Genomic DNA, 14,957 nt, shown 5'->3' with positions numbered 1-14,957 from the left:
CAATTTTTGAAGCTTTGAGGTCATTTTCAGAAGGAGCCACCAAAAAATAAGAAGTGTCGTCTAATGGATAGAGCATGGGCCTGGAAGTCCAAAGGACTTGGGTTCTAATGCCAGCTCTGCCACTTGTCTGCTGTGTGACCTTGGATGAGACATTTCACTTCTCTGGGACTCAGTTACCTCATCTGTACAATTGGGATTAAGATTCTGAGCCCCATGTGGAGCATGGACCATGTCCAATCCCATTAGCTTGTATTTACCCCAGCACTTAATATAGTGCTTGGCACATAGTAAGCACTTAAATACCATAAAAAAAATCTAGTAACTGACCAGGGAGAAGACAGATTATCTAAACTCAGACTGCAACAACTAACCAGAAACAATGACAAATCACAACTCTCCTTGCTGAGAAAAAGGCTCAGACTGAAGCTTACATTTCACACTTAACACACAGGAAATCACATTGCGTGTCAGTCCCCGAAGGTCCACTCAGCTCAGTATTCCGTCTCTGAAGTGTGGTAAAAGTAACAGGGTTTTACTTGCCCTTCTCGACAGGCTAGTCAAACACAAGTAGTGACTTCACTCTCTGAAGAGAAGGGTTCACATGTCTTCTACCTGCTCAGGCCAAATGTCAAAGCAGAGTCTTTGCTGTAAGACTCAAATAAATAGATGGAATGGATCTGCAAGTTCATCTCTATAGATGAGACTCGAAATTCTAAGAACACGAATGACTATGAAAAGTTTGGTCTGTTTCTTGGGAATACAATGCCTACCTCAGAGAAGCAGCATGGCTTAGTGGGAAGAGAACAGGCTTGGGAGACAGAGTTCATGAGTTCTAAACTGGCTCCACCACTTGCTTGCTGTGTGACCTGGGGCAATTCACTTCACTTCTTTGTGCCTCAGTTACCTCATCTGTAAAAAGGGAAGTAAGACTGTGAGCCTCACGTGGGACAACCTGATTTCCTTGAATCTACTCCAGCGCTTAGAACAGTGCTTGGCACATAGTAAGCGCTTAACAAATACCATCATTATTATTATTATTACCTGATGATGGAAGTGCAGAGAGCCAATCAAATATATTGATGTCTGTGTGCAAAGCATTGTACTAAGTGCTTGGGAGAGTATGATTTAGCCATATAACATACTGTCTGGCCAGGGAGTCCCATTCCCTCATCATTCAATCACATTTCATAAGCGCTTACTGTGTGCAGAGCACTGTACAAAGTGCTTACCCACTGACTGTAACCTAGAGAAGGGGCAGGAAACATCTAACCTACTCATTCCTTCCCCTCCCCTAGCCTTTTATGATAAAACTGAGTTTTGGTTGAGCAAAGACCAGCTGGCAAATTTTCCTACCTCTAGTTATAGAGAAAGATTTGAGGAATTTGATCCTAGGTGACTCCAGTCCTGACTTTCTAAACTGGTCAGGGTGCAATAACCACATTTTAAAGTTCTGTTCCTGGGGAAGAAGAGTGAAACTTACATTATTAGGGCAAACAGGATTGCCCCTTCACCTAGTCCAAGGCACTTGCAGGTGGGTTGGCACCTTCACCTCCAAGAAACGGGGGCCAGAAACCAAGACACCACAGCCAGAATGAGAGAGGGGAAGAGGAAAGAGAGAGAAAGAAAAAGTGAAATGGGGGAGAGAGGAGAACATGGGAGAGACAGGGAGTGGAGCAAAAAGCTGAGGAGGGAGAGAGAGGCAAAGAGCAGGGAGTAGAGAGGAAGCGAAGCACAGGTAATTCCACCATGGCGCTTAATGCTAGGAGAGGTAGTAATGGTATTTGTTGACTGAGTGCCACACACTATTCTAAATAGAACAGAAGAAAAAGGGAGATATATTCCCTGCCCATCGGAAGGTTTCAATCAAATAAGGGATACAGACATACAAAATATTTACAAATAGTGGGAACAAAAGGAAGAAAAATAAACGAGGGAGTTGAACAAAAGTGAGGATGAAAGGACAGACCAATCCACCTAAGGTCAGGACAACCACTTCCCCCTGGATTGGAGCAGTGACAACACTAGCCCAACTCAAGTCTTATTTTGGGGACCATTAGAGCACCGGACACACATGCCCATACCTGGCAGCCCCAGGCCAACCCACCCAGAGATGGCAACAGAGAGGCCCCAAATAACTTAGAAAGAAAATTAGGTGGGGCACACCCCCTAAAGATCAGAATCCATTTCACCTACAAACGGATGTCTGGTCATCTTACCCTCAAGCCCCCACTAACTACTAGAGAAGCAGCATGGCTTAGTGGATAGAACACGGGCCTGGGAGTCAGAAGGACCTGGGTTCTAATTCCATCTCTGTCACTTGTATGACCTTGGGCAAGGCACTTGACTTCTCTGGGCCTCAGTTACTTCATCTGGAAAATGGGGATTAAGATTGTGAGCCCCATGTGGGACAGGGACTCTATCCAACCTCTTTCCTTGTATCTACCCCAGCAGTTAGTGCCTGGCACATAGTAAGAACTTAACAAATACGACTATCATCGTTACTATTTATGATTCATGAAAGCAGGGGCCAGAGGATGTGAGTGGGTATATTTGTTTCTACATATTTCCAGTATATAGAAACAGATGATAGTGTGTCCACAGATATGAGACACCTTATAGCATGGCACATTTGGCACTAGGGTTTATTTTGTGACCAATTCTTTGGTCTGAATGGTGTGCCAGCTTTCAAAAACCTAATGAAAGGGGAGGCAAATCCCTGGGTAGGAAACCAAATGAAAAAAGCATCATTGACAAAATGTTGTTTTGTATTTGCACAGTCAGTTAACAACTGTTTTGCCCCCTATCTTGCTGGAATTAATAGATTCTGAATTATGGGAGGATAACTACCAGGCTGAGGTAATCACAATTTTCACTTTTCTCTGTTTGAACACAGGAATGAAAGATTGAAAGATGAGACCACCTAGATCTCCTGATTTCTATGCCAAGAGCACAGAGCCAAATAGAAGTGAAGGGCTGAGAAAATATCAGGCCTGACTAACAGCTAATCTGGGCAGTTTGAAACAGTAATCTGCTAACAGAATGATCCAAATTAAGTATATAAATTTTCTGGGCCCACCTAAGTAGTTCCATTACATTCCAAATCATTTTAGCCAAGAAAGTATAAGTGACATGCAGAAAACCGAACCCAATACTCTCCATTCAGGAAATTACCACACCATTGGGCTTTCAACTACAGGGTGAGGATTGTGTCTGTTCTATAGTATTTCTATATAGCCCAGCCCTTAGCACATAGTAAGCGCTTAATACATACCATATTAGCATAACATAGTGGATAGAACACAGGCCTGGGAGTTGGAAGGTCATGGGTTCTAATACTGGCTCCACCACATGTCTGCAGTGTGACCTTGCGCAAGTCATTTCACTTCCTCTGTGTCTCAGTTACCTCATCTGTAAAATGGGGATTGAGACTGTGAGACAGGGACTGTGTCCAACCTGATTTGCTTGTATCCACCCCTGCACTTAGTACTGTGCTTGGCACAAAGAAAGCACTTAAATACCACAATTATTATTATTATTATTTAACCGGGACCCCACTTAGCTTTGCCACTGCTCCACGGGAAAAAGGCTGGAAATCAGGTTCTCATCCCAGGTGTGCATGGAGGGAAATGCCCATCACAGGGAAGCAGCATGGGAGGCAGAAGGACCTGAGTTTTAATCCTGACCACCACTTATTGCTATGAGACCTTGGGCAAGTCACTTAACTTCTCTGTGCCTCAATTACATCAAACTATAAAATGGGGATTAAGGCTGTGAGCCTCATGCGGGACAGGGACTGTGTCCAACCTGATCAGCTTGTATCTACCTCAGCATTTAGAACAGTGCTTGATACAAAGTAAGTGCTTAAATTCCATCATTATTATTATTATATGCACAAAGTAAACATTCAAGAAATAGCATAATTAACCAGTACTCTACTTATCTCTGCCACTGGTCCATGGGAAAAAGGGGTCTCTGGTTCTAGTCCCAGCTCTGCATGGAGGGAAATGCCTGTCACTCTTTGCAGATAGAATAGCTGCAAGTGCTCAATAAATACCACTGATGATGACAATGATGCTCTCACTGATGAAGATCATTGCCCAAAGAACCACATATAGCAATCTGTGAGGTGAAAGGATCCAGCAGGAATTCTGAAAACTACAGAGCAGACAGCTACAGAGTGAACGGCCTGCTGGGTTTTGGCAGCATTCTGTGTTCACTTTGTTAAGCAATGGATTCTGTGCATTAAAAAAAAAGACAAAAAACAAAGCTTTTTCTGCCTTGGCTGCCTAATGATTTGCTGCACTCTTTGTCAAGGGAGCATGATTGGTGGGCACAAGGAAGTTCCCACACACACCACCATCACTATGATCAATTCCTCTGTGCAACTCCTAGGTCCTGAATCCCAGAACCAAGGGTCATCTGCTGCCCAGTGGGAGATTCCATCATCACAGTGGGGCATGTATATCACAGGTTCCCATTTTAGGTGGGTCTGACTGGGACTCAGTTAATGATGTTTCAATTTTTAATAAACATGATGGTATTGTAAGCATTTACTATGTGCCAGGCACTGTGCTGAGCACTGGGGTGGATACAAACAAATTGACTTGGATACAGTCCCTGTCCCATGTGGGGCTCACAGTCTCAATCCTCATTTTACAGATGAGGTAAGTGAGGCCAAGAGGAAGGGAAATGACTTGCCCAAGGTCACACAGCAGACAAATGGCAGAGACAGGATTAGAACCCATCAAACACATGACAAAAGGCCCTCTGACAAGGGCCCAGCTGGAGCTTACTAACCATCACAACTAAGGCCCCTATGCCACATGGTAAGCCCTACTTGACTCTTGGGGCCTCTCTCTTCCTGGGAGTTCCTGACAGACTCCCACAGATCAGCAAGCCAACTGTGATTAGGAATGCATTTATAAATCCATAACTCATTTGCTTATATTAATGCCTGCATCCCCCTGTAAAACTGTAAGCTCACTGTGGGCAGGGAACATGTCTACCAACTCTATTATATTGTACTCCCCCAAGCATTTAATACAGTACATGGTGCACAGTTAAATGCTCAATAAAAAAAGACTGATCCATTTCCAGGAAGGGGCAAGTGCCTGCTTTAAACTCGGGCTACATTTGGGCTTCAAAAAAAAAAAAGTTAGAGCATTCAGTCATTCAACTGTATTTATTGAGCATTTAATGAAGGCAGAGCACTCTAACTAAGAGCAGAAACTGTAACATCGTAATAATTATTTCAAGTTTGTAATAGCCCCCTCAATTTCTCCACCCCAATTTGACTGGATTATACTCAACTTCTTCCCTAATGTTACCAAGTGCCAACCAAGGAATGAGTCAGATGCAGTGCCATAGTGAGAAGGTTGTATGTTATCGATGACTTAGGGATAAAGCCAGGAACAGCAAATGCAGTCACTCTTCCAGGCAAATGAGAAATGTATTTATCCCTATGACATAGTGCATTCCAGTTTTTGGAAACACTCAACTAGTTATTAGAATTTTTAATATGGAAGAGGATGTGGGTTCCTTTAAACATGCAGCTAACCATTGGCTATGATCAATTGCTTTAAAATCTGTTTTGGCAGTACATTTGTGATGTTAGGACTTAATCCTTAAGAAAATGTAGTTATCTGTCTCAAGACAGACAAACCTGCAATATCTGACTTGTCAAAACGCACACACACACACTCTTCCCCCCAACCTCCAACACCAAAAGCTTGTACTGTGTGGCTCAGGAAAGGATAAAGGTCAATTCATCTGTAAGTAGAAGTACAGTATTCTATTTTGCCCAGTTCTGTATTAAGCAAACTCAGGGACTGACCTGACTGACTATAGTTCAGCTTCTCCTAAGCCCTTCCTGAGAGGAAAGTCTTGGGACCACGGGATTGGCTCCATCCAAATCCAAGCAGGAACAAAAGTAGATCAGGGTCTCTCTTCGGCACTGGGGAAAGAGAGTGGGAGAAGAGGAAGTGCCGTCCATATGTGGTGTTATATATCAAATAACATAGAAACTGTGTTTTCCCAGTGGAAAGATCAAACCTGAGAGTCAGAGGACCTGGGTACTAATCCCAGCTCCATCGCTTGTCTTAAATGGCCTTGGGCAAGTCATTTAACTTCTCTGTGCCTGTTACCTCCTCTGTAAAATAAGGGTTAAAGGTAGGAGTCCTGTATGGGACAGACTGTTAAACTTGAGTAGCTTGTATCTACCCCAGTGCTTAGCCCAGTGTGGGAAGGGACTATGTCTTTATTGCTGAATTGTACTTTCCAAGCATTTAGTACAGTGCTCTGTACACAGTAAGTGCTCAATAAATATGACTGAATGAATGAATAGTTCAGTGTCTAGTACAGAGTAAGCACTTAAAATTCCATAAAAAAACCCCAAAAACCTAGCAGCACCCAAGTTATTGCACCATGGCCTCTATAAAATCCAGAAATATAACAATTCTATTTTCCTGGCACACAAATAAAAAACAAAAACACCTCACTGTGGCTTTCTTCCAATTTAATTCATCTAAAAGGATTCAATCCAAAAAGCTCATGAAATAAAAATTCTACAAATTATAAAAAGATTAGCCATTTAGTAGGAAGATGTGATTTGGGACTGCTTCTTTGTAATCACTACTTGCAACAGAGCTGCAACCTAAAAGGAAAGGTTTTTGTCAGGCTGTAGATTTGGGCAGGAGCTGAAGTCAATGGCTAATGTAATGACAGTACTGTTCTGACTTCCAAATTATTTCCTGGATTATTTTGCTATTAGCCTCTGAACATCCAAAGACTCTGAATAATGGAAGATGACTAACTTCAGAGCTTCGCCCTTGGAAAACAAAGAAACTGTGTTTAAATGACTTTCAAAACTTTTAATGTTCTACATGATGTAATGTTGCACCATGATAATAAAAAAACCTAAGTTAAAAGCTTTTTCCTTGGGAGGATTTTGCAAAATTACTAAATGTTTCAGCCTGACATTGGAGAAAAAGAAAAAAAATTCAAACTCTGCACTTCATGAGCTTTAGCCATTAGCACTAATGAAAAATGTCACCATTAAGTTTTATTTATTGTTCTTAATAAAATGAAAAAAGAAAAAACTCAGGATATAAATTTTTATTTTTAAAGGACATTTAAGATCCTATATCAGAATCAAAATATATGAAATGACTTAAGACTTACAAATAGATAAAAATGAAAAAAGCATGAAAATCAGTTCTGCTTGTGACCTGCTGAGTTCTGCACTTTCTTTGCTGCATCATGAATTATTAGAAATAGTGCAGCCTTGGGCCACTCTTCCCACAAATTTGAAAATAAGGACTCTTTCCTCAGACTTGCATTTTGTGGATTTTGGTTTGAGCCCCAATGACTTGCCCTAGCATAGCCAAACATTAGTAACAATGGAAACAAATTTGTTTATTACCATTTTTTTCTTTTTTCCAACGCCCTTTCACATCAGTTCAAGAGAAGCACCCTGGCTTAATAGAAAGAGCACAAGACGGAGTCAATATCAAGAAACCTGGGTTGTAATCCTACACCTGCTGCTTGCCTGTTGTGTGACCTTAGGCAAGTCACAAATCAATCGTCTCAGTGTCCTCATCTCTAAAATGGGGATTATATACCTGAACTCCCTCACCATTTCAGATTGTGAGCCCCATATGTGTCAGAGATTGTATCTAGCACAGTGCTGGGCACATAGCAAATGCTTAACAAATATCACAATTATTATTTTATCAACTCCCTCATTTTAACTCCCTGTGAAGTAGAGGTAGGTAGGTACTCATCCCAATTTTATAAGCAAAGAGATAGAGGCCCAAAGAGGTGAAATGATTTGGCCAATATTTTGCTAAGGCAAGTCAGTAGCCAACCTGAGTCACAAACAAGTTCTCCTGGCTCCCAGCTCTGGACACTTTCCCTTAGACTTCACTGCCTTTTCTGGTTTGGATAACTAACCTGCAGCAGAACATCTAGCTTCCTGACATCAGGACTGGTGAACTAGATTTAAAATATTATCTTCCTCCCCAATCTGTTAGGGCTTGATACTGTTATCTCATGAAAAGAGTACAGTGCCAGGTACTGCCAGCCCTAGGTCCTATCCTCAGCTCTATCTCCTATTCATTGTAGACCTGACATTTCTATTCTTCTGTAAAATGGCTAGCCCTTTCTTCCCCCTCATCACGCCAAGATATTAAGATAAAAGCATTTCTCGACTTCCTCACCTTCTTGGTCATGTCATCTCAGGAGTCAAAGGCATACTTCCCCACACAATAGGTGTTCAGATACTACTGACAGTGATGAAGAATGAGACATGTCATACCTGTAAAGGGCTTTGAACTTCTAGAAATAAAACCACTGCAAAACCTCAATTACCAAAGTGATGTCAGTTTTCCTGTGCAGATGTCATCCTACTCCTTTATAATCACTCCCAACATCAACCAGATTTTCTTCTTCATCTATAAAACCTCCGTCTCTGATCTTACTTGTCAGACTACTAGCCTCCTGAGAGCGGAACCCCTGAGATTTTCCAAATACTATATGAGACACTGAGAGTGTTCAATAAATGCACTTGATCCCACCAGCAAACAGAGAGTAGACTGCTCTCCTTTAGGGCACTGGAAAAATAATAATAGTAATAACAATTGTATTTTTTAAACACTATGTGTCAAGCACAGTGCTAACTGCTGGCATAGATACAATATAAATAGATTAGATCCAGTCACACATGAGGCTCACAGTTTAATGTGGAACTAGAACAGATACCTTTATCCCCACTTTATAGTTGAAGAAACTGAGGCATTGAGAAGTTAAATAGCTTGCCCAAAGTCACACAGCAGGCAAATGGTGGAGCCAGGATTAGAACTCATATCTCCTGACTCCAGGGACTGTGCTCTTTCCACTATGCCAGGACCTTCTGCTCCTCAGAAGATCACTCTCAGAGAAAGAAGAATATAAATCTCCATAAAGATTTTAATAGACAACTTAACAGGATGATGCTGCTATATGGATAAAACTGAGACCCTTAATCATTTGGTTTCTGAAGAAGCATTTCAGTCATGATGAAGCAAATTCTTAAACTGTCACCCCTAAATTAATGTTTCCAGCTCTCTGGCTTGAGAAGATATTCCCATAAGAAACCAATTTGGGAATTTTTTCAATTCTAGAAAGGCAGTTAAGGGGCATATAAGGAATGTATAAGAAGACCTCCTTCTCTTCTTCCCTCCCAGAATCTAGCATGTCTCACCAAGCAATTCATTCAACCTACTTTCCATTTTTAAATGGAACCCCTGAATGCATTGATATTGTAAGCCTACTCCAAAGCTACTGAATACATCAGCACTATTATCTTACCAGACATCCCTTCAGTTAAAATTTCACTTCAGATTAAGACTTTCTCTATGTCATGCCACCCCAGTAACCAGTATGACAACTAAAGTACTTAAGATGACTCAAAAGCACTATAGGAAGCAGGGCAATTTAGTGGATAGTGCATAGGGCTGGAACTCAGGACACCTGGGTCACAGCTGAGAAGCAGCATGGCTCAGTGGAAAGAGCATGGGCTTTGGAGTCAGGGCTCATGAGTTCGAATCCCAGCTCTGCCACTTGTCGGCTGTGTGACTGTGGGCAAGTCACTTAACTTCTCTGTACCTCAGTTCCCTCATCTGTAAAATGGGGATTAAGACTGTGAGCCCCATGTGGGACAACCTGATTCCCCTATGTCTACCCCAGCGCTTAGAACAGTGCTCGGCACAAAGTAAGCGCTTAACAAATACCAACATTATTATTATTATTACAGCTCCACCAATGGCCTGCTGGGTGATGTTGGGCATAATCACAACCTCTCTAGGCCTCTAAGTTACTCATCTGTAAACTGCGTATGAGATCAACTAGAAGCACCCAGTGGGGCAGAGTCTGTATCCCATCTGATAACCTTGCATCTACTTCTGAATTTACCACAGTGACGACTTAATAAATGCCAAAATTATTATTTTCAGAAAACAGCAGCATCCATGTGAAATCTTTGCCTTTCCCCTGACAGCCATAATATTCACACTAAGGGAAAAGGTGAGTAGAAATTCTGGACTGTTACAGATATTGTTCATCTACTAGCTTGATATTTAAATCAATTTTTCTACTCCTCCTTTCACAGATTGCTTAAGCTCAATGAATAAAATCTGAGCTATCAAATCAAGCCAGTTTGCCAAAACTCACACTCAATCTGTATTTTTGTTATCATTCACAGACTATCATAAGAATCATCAAAAGGAAGCTACATTTCCTAAAAGGAAATACAGTCCTGAAAGGAAAGCAGTGACTACTTCATTGTTTGAGTCCAGCAACCATTGACCCAGTAGAGAATTTGAAAAATGCAAGCACTGTAACTGGAAGGTGAACTCCTGAATTGTGATCTTTAGAATGGTATTCACCCTTAGCCAGAACTCTACATGACATTTTTTTTCCACCCTTTTTTTCCACCCTTTTCCACCAAGAGGAATGGGGCTAATTCATTTTGATGGGTAGAAAAGGCATTTTAAAATGTTGGCTTGGAAAATAAGAAATGAATAATGTTGAAAATCCATGATAGGAAAAAGGGTACACTATTCAAAGTCTGTTAAATCACAACAATCAAAAACAACAACATGGATTTGAAAATATCTGAAATTAACAGCTGTGCTGATACAGGAAAACTCCTCCAGGAGGCCTTCCCTGATTAATCTCACATCTCTGCACACACTGCCATTTCAACACTTCCACATCACCTAAGCCTTGGGCACTCACTCTTCTCCTGGCCTATAACACTTACATACATCTTGTTAAACTTTGTTGCTTCCTCCAATCTAATTTTAGCACCAGTCCCCTGGTTAGATTGGAAGCTCCTTGAGGGTAGTGATCAGGTCTACTAACTTTTTATATTCTCCCAAGCACTTAGTAAGTTTCTCTGAACAGAGTGAATCCTCAATCAATACTATTAAGTGAAAGATATAGCCAGTTAATTCCTGGATTGCCAAATGAGTTTCCTTATAAACCGAGGCAAAAAAACACTGCAAAATTAGGAGCTTTCAATAAATTCATTAAAATGCCTCAATCATCTGAAAGAATAACATAAATCAGTGACAAGAAAATTAATGGAAGAATTGGACAGTTCCAATTCCCATGGACTACTATTCGTTCCTTGGTGGCTGACTTGTGAGGGCATAGTAGAAAAACCAAAAACAAGCAATTAATGCCCCACTTATCCACACAAATGACTGGAACAATCAGGGGTATGGAGAAAAAGATAACTGGATTTAAAAGATTTTAACATTCAGCCCAGTCTTTGGGCCAGTGAAGGAAAATTGGCATAGTGGGGATTGGAGCCAGGCCCAGGGCTAAGGGTGGGAATTGGACTGGTGCTGAAAGCAGGACCAGATCTGGATCCTGAATCAGGAGCGAGTCATTGAGAAGAGTCAGGTGCAGGGTCAGGGTCAAACACTGGGATGAAAACGGGAGATGAAAGTTGTAGAAATGTAGTGGACAGAGCATGGGCCTGGGAGTCAGAAGGACCTGGGTTTCAATCCCAGCTCCACAACGGTTGCCATGTGACCTTGGGCAAGTCACAATTTTTCTAGGCCTCGGTTACCTCATCTGTAAAATGAGGATATGATTTGTGAGCCCATGTGTGACAGGGAACTGTGTACAACCTGATTAACTTGTATCATTCTCAGCGCTTAGAACAGTTCTTGGCACATAGTAAGCGCTTAACAAGTACCATAATTATTATTATCATTATTACTGAAACACTGAAGATGGAGTTAAGGTCTGATATTGGGGTTGGTTAAGACCAGAGCCTTTGGGGCTAGACGTAAATGAGAGAGTGAAGATAAAGTCTTAAAGGGGAGCCAGCGCTGAATTTGATTGCAAGGTATTGGCAGTTTTTATTAAAATTTCATCTGTTCACCTTCCTCTCAACTCCTCTCCCTGGGGCTTCCACCTGCACCCATGCAGATTGTCACAAACACAAACCATAATGATACACAGAAAGCCAAAAAAATGGTTTCATTGCAAAGGGGATTAACAAATTGAAATACAAGAACTGCTCTTTAAACTCTGCCTTGCATGTTCTTAAAATCTTTACTGCAGGGGCAAGAAAGACTGAAGGAACTTTCTGGAACTTGGTTTAAGTCTTATGTAGAGCTGAATTTTCCTATTCTTTGTTTCCTTTTTCCAATAAAAAGAACATTATGTATATAAAAATTACCCAGATTTCTAGTAATATAATGGACAGTGTAACTATTTTACTGAAAATACCTCTAACAATTTCAGCTTACAGGCAGTTTTCATATTTATGATAATCAGTTTCTTAAAACTTGGTCATAGATCAAAACTGCTCATTTGAACAAATTTTCTCATAGACACAGCATCAAAAACCCTATTTTTTTAACCAAAAATTACCCAGAACTATCAGTGCAATTATAGGTGAGTATTTAGTTACACTGAGGTATTTATATTGAACCAGAGAGATTCGATGATAGGGTAACTGACTTACTTTATCTGAAGAAAACTGGAACTGTTGACCCTGCCAGATTAGAGAAGCAGCATTGTGTGGTGGATACAGCATGGGCCTGGGAGCCAGGAAATTATAGGTTCTAATCCCGCTTGCCTGCTATGTGGTCTTGGGCAAGTCACTTCATTTCTCAGGGCCTCAGTTACCTCATCTGTAAAAGGGGGATTGAGACTTTGAGCCCCATGTGGGGCAGTGACTGTGTCCAAATCTATTTGCTTGTATCATCCCAAAGCTTAGTACAGTGTCTGGTATATAAGTGTTTAACAAATACCATCATTATTATTATTACTATTATTAAACAGGAGACCTGAGTCCCAGTCCCACCATTGGCCTGCTGTGTGATGTTGGGCATAATCACAACCTCTCTGGGCCTTCAGTTTAATAACAATAATATATTATCATCTTTTGCTCCCTCCTAAGAGGTCCTGAAAATTGTTTTACTAGGGTTCCCATGCAACTAGTGAAGCAGCGTGGCCTACTAGTTAGAACATGGGGCTGGGAGTTGGAAGGACTTGGGTTCTAATTCCAGCTCCACCACTTGCCTGCTATGTGGCCTTGGGCAAGTCACAACTTCTCTGCGCCTCAGTTCCCTCACATGGAAAATGGGGATGAAGACTGAATCCCATGTGAGACATGGACTGTGTCCAACCTGATTACCTTGTGTCTCTCCCAAGGCTTAAAACAGTCCTTGGCACATAGTAAGTGCTTAAGCACCATAAAAAAAATGGTGATGTATTGTTCTGCAAGCAGTAAATGAACTCTAGTTGTACAGGAGGCATATGTCAGAAAATAGAAGCCAATGTGTCGTAAAGCTGAAAAAAGGGAGTAAATATAGAAACAATGTACATGCCACCCATCATTACTCAAAATATTATGAGTCAAGGGCTAACTGTTTTACCCAAAGTTACTGCAAGTAAATAAAAGGCAGACATGAGGATTAGATAAAATTAAAGCTTCTCTGCAGTCTGCGGATCTACTGAGACGGAAGCCTGGGGCAAGAAAAATATATGCATGATAGAATAGCCAAGAAACAGAATTGCTCTACTCTCAGGAATTCAAACCAAGCATGGTTGAGGGTCTAGGAGATGGATGGGAGAACTGTTCTTGGCCTTTAGGGCAACTGGATCATTAAGTGGAGAAAAAATTGATGAGTCAAATGGGACGACATACTGCAGCTCATTTATAAATGATTAGTACTTCTTTCATTTAACAGGAGGAGGAAAGGTGCTGATTATGAAAATATTTACCCTTTGGGGGGGTGTTCTTCCCCACTTGAGGAAAAGCTCCAAGAGCAGAGAAATCAAACCTACATGACTTCAACTACTTCACTGATCATCAGCAACTAAACTTAGAAAAATATAAAAGAGCCCTTCTCATCAATTAATTTTAATTGTCTTTGTCAGTCCATCAAAATAATGCTTAATTTAAAAATTACACAGCTCAGAAATATATGGCTAGCTATAATTCAAGTGTCAGGAAATAATTAAAGGCTGGAAGCCAGTTCAGCTATGTTACTGCATTCATCTAGCTTGCTTTGCAGAACAGATCAAAGAACAGCAATCTATAGCAACAATAGCATTTGTAAAAGGGATGCATTCCCAGGAAAATCGCTAATATATTCTGAGGAAAAAAGTCATTCATTTAACATATTTCCAATATATTTTGTTAAGCAGGACATGGTCTTAAAATTGTTTCGTTTGAGCTCCTTGTGGGCAGGGAACATGTCTACCAACTCTACTACATTGTATTCTCCCAGGAACAATGCTCTAGACTGAAAGCTCATCGTGGGCAACGAATGTGTCTATTTATTGCTACATTGTACTCTCAAGCACTTAGTACTGTGCTTTGCACACAGTAAGTGCTCAAAAATACAACTGAATGGCAGTGTGCTCTGCAAACGGTAAGTGCTCATTAAATACCACTGTCTGATCACTATATACCAATCTCACCTATAACACTTGAATCACAGTACCAGCATATCCTGATTCATGGATTTTATTGGAGAGGAAGTATGCTATTTTGCAATAGTCAAGTTCCCCTTAATACATCTTGTCTTTTCACCATTTTTCAATCTCTATCTAAAATGTCATCCTCATTTTTAAATTCCTTCTCATAAAAAGAAGGTTGTCTAAGCAGCCCATAAGCAGGGCTGGGGAATGAGTCAGAGAACAATACATCATATTCACATTAGCTGCGAAGCTCACTGTGGGCTGGAAACATGCCTAGCAATTCCTGTTTCATTGTACTCTCCCAAGTGCTTAGTACTGTGCTCTGCACACAGTAAGCACTGAAATACCAATGATTGATTGATTAAAAGGCCAACAGGCCCAAGAACAATCAAATGGGAACCAAAAACCTTGTTTTGAGCAAGACTGGCAAAAAAGTTGAGGCTCTGAATATACATACAAATCAATTACGA

At 40.9% G+C, this 14,957-nt stretch overlaps 1 protein-coding gene across 2 annotated transcripts in view; it reads right to left on the bottom strand.

Annotated features, from left to right (window-relative positions):
* The window catches only part of CSGALNACT1 (chondroitin sulfate N-acetylgalactosaminyltransferase 1), a 258,159-nt gene that overhangs the window by 210,465 nt on the left and 32,737 nt on the right, over positions 1–14,957 (bottom strand). Inside the window, exon 2 of one of the 2 annotated variants that reach the window (XM_029066245.2) lies at positions 5,834–5,953. The exons of the other annotated variant lie outside the window; for it this stretch is intronic. The gene's annotated coding sequence lies outside the window, so the exon portion shown is untranslated. The remainder of the gene's footprint in view (positions 1–5,833; positions 5,954–14,957) is intronic. 2 annotated transcript variants of the gene reach the window in all.

Source organism: Ornithorhynchus anatinus, chromosome 5 (assembly GCF_004115215.2).
Source record: "Ornithorhynchus anatinus isolate Pmale09 chromosome 5, mOrnAna1.pri.v4, whole genome shotgun sequence".
Lineage (NCBI taxonomy): Eukaryota > Metazoa > Chordata > Mammalia > Monotremata > Ornithorhynchidae > Ornithorhynchus > Ornithorhynchus anatinus.
Note: the sequence above shows the minus strand (reverse complement) of the source record. Positions and strands in the feature narration are given on the sequence as shown.